This window comes from Haliotis cracherodii, unplaced genomic scaffold (assembly GCF_022045235.1).
Source record: "Haliotis cracherodii isolate W230 unplaced genomic scaffold, xgHalCrac1.p SCAF_7, whole genome shotgun sequence".
Lineage (NCBI taxonomy): Eukaryota > Metazoa > Mollusca > Gastropoda > Lepetellida > Haliotidae > Haliotis > Haliotis cracherodii.
This window is the reverse complement of record NW_027266330.1, coordinates 59,125,114-59,127,866: the sequence shown is the minus strand read 5'-3', so window position 1 is coordinate 59,127,866 and position 2,753 is coordinate 59,125,114.

Below are 2,753 nucleotides of genomic sequence, written 5' to 3'. Positions count from 1 at the left end.
TCATATAGCTGGAATATTGCCGAGTGCGGCGTTAAACAACAAACCAAAACCAAACCCACATTAAGCTGACACGCCGTGATATAACTGAAACACTGTTAAAAGCGGCGTTAAACCTAACTCACTCACTCGAGTACTCGGGGGTGTGTAACACGACACGTGCTCGAGTTCACGATAATAAAAACTTTTTGATGATCTTTATGAATAGGAGTTCAGCGTGTAGGCTTTGGTAGCTTCCCGTTTCTAGTGAATAAATGCAGATAATATATAACTTTACGTTAATAGAATTTAAATAAACCCATCGCTGTGTTAGGTGTTCATTATTGTAACGCTCTGTGACATGTTGGCCAACACACGTCATGCGAGACAGTGACAATAACGAACATTAAATTTTTAAAGGTCACGGAAAACTGCTGAACTTGCTACAAAGTAAAGACACTTCCACATAATTTATCCTTTTCGGGTAAATACTTACTCTATGTTTTTTCTAACAGGAAAGTCGTTGTTATATTTATCAAATGAAATCTGTTGGCGGCAGTCTTACGAGAATGTAAGCTCGTATGTGATTGGATAACTGACAGAACACTTATCCAATGAAATTACAGAAGCGAAGAAATACTATCAATGCTATTATACATACTGTTTCCACCAGCTCTCACTGGTAGCTTTGATTGTTTGACAAAATCAATGGGACGTCTTTCCTTCATTTGATATATACAACATATATTTTGAAATTAACAAAGTATCTGAATTAGAGTTGTCCCCCTCAGCGAGTACGCGAGTCGTCAATAACGGACTCGACATTTTGCTGAAACCGACCCACATCCCGAGTACTCGAGTACTCGTTGGAGGCCAACCTCCACGCCCGTCTGTAAATAATTGAACCTGGACCAGACAATCCAGTGATTGACATCATGAGCATCGATCCACGCAATCGGGATGCGATAACAACCATCCGCGAACCTGACCATACGATCCCGTTAGTCGCCTCTTTCGACAAGCTTAGTCACATCTTTTGGCAATTTTGGATTGCTAAAGACCGAGATATTCACGAGTCCTATCTGTACGACTCCAGACGACAGAGCAGAAAAAAACCCACTAAAATAAATATATGGATGTTATGTCTAGAGACCATGGAAAATTGACATGTATACCCGAGACATTTAATAGTGAGTGAGTGAGTGAGTGAGTGGTTTGGGTTTCACGCCGCTTTTGACAATATTCCAGTTACATCGCGGCGTGTCAGCTTAATGTGGGAGGAAAGCCCGAAGTTATGCATGTCTTAGACGTTTACCACTTCGGTGAAACCCACGAGCACGGGTATGGTGCTGAGAAACATAATCGGGGCGAACCGGGATTCGAACCAACAATCAGAGACATTTAATAATTATGGCTGGAAGGGACAGACACTGTGTCTCTGCATCCACGTTGCATTTCCGACACGTCTCCTATAAATATACACAAAGAAAAAAGTTAAGCACACCCTAACATATTTCATTATTGTTTGGAGGGGGCACGGGTGGCCCAGTCGTCTAAGGCGTCGCGATTCGCTGTGCAGAGTTGCGTTCCTTGGGCACGCCAGAAATCTATGATTGTGGGTTCGAATCCCGGTTCGCCCCAATTATTGTCCCCCGCCGCGCGAAAGCGCGGAGCGGGGGATATAGTATTCACGACCGTCTGTACGGACGGAGGCACGGACATCCCACCTGTTTGTTGCCGCGATATCTCAAGAACTAATCGCTGGATTGTCTTCATATTTGGAACTATGGTGTATATACAGACACCGCAGACACCAGTCGGTTTTGGTGACCTTGACCCCATTTTCAAGGTCACAGTTAGGCAAATCTGCTTTTGGAGTTTGAAAACGGTGTTGCCGTGTTATCTCAAGAACTAAACACTGGATTGTCTTCATATTTGGAACTATGGTGTATATACAGACTCCGCAGACACCAGTCGGTTTTGGTGACCTTGACCCCATTTTCAAGGTCACAGTCAGGCAAATCTGCTTTTGGTGTTGGAAAACGGTGTTGCCGCAATATCTCAAGAACTAATCGCTGGATTGTCTTCATATTTGGTACTATGGTATATATACAGGCGGGGGACATTTCGTCACTTTGTGACAAATACTTGTGTTTCTAGGTTTGTCAGCACCATACCCGTGCTCGTGGGTTTCACCGAAGTGGTAAACGTCTGAAACCTGCATCACTTGGGGCTTTCCTCCCACATTAAGCTGACACGCTGCGATATGACTGGAATAATGTTAAAAGCGGCGTTAAACCCAACTCACTCACTCACTCATTATTGTTTGATCCCAATATTTGTTACAGTCATGAAAAAAATAATTACCGGAAGAATTATGTTTTCTCGAGATGATATAATCAGTCCTGCGTGACGAAAGCTCACGTGCCATGCATGGTATGCCCGTGCAGCATGCTACCCTCGAGTATCTCTAAAAGCAGTATATCCAAACGTTAAAATTGCTTATTAAGCTCGGTTTTAAACATTTATTCCATTGTGTGACCATGGCACGAAGGCGATTATCAAACGCCACAAGATGGCAAATAATCGGCATGCATAACGCAGGTTTGTCTTGTAATGCCATTGGTCGGAATTTGGGGTATCATCACACTGTCGTAAGCTGTTTAGTCAAGAAACATGCTCAGACCGGTGATGTACAGGACCGTCCCAGATCCGGAAGACCTCCTGTGACGACACGTCGCGAAGACAGGGACCTTCTTCGTCTCATACGCCAAGAA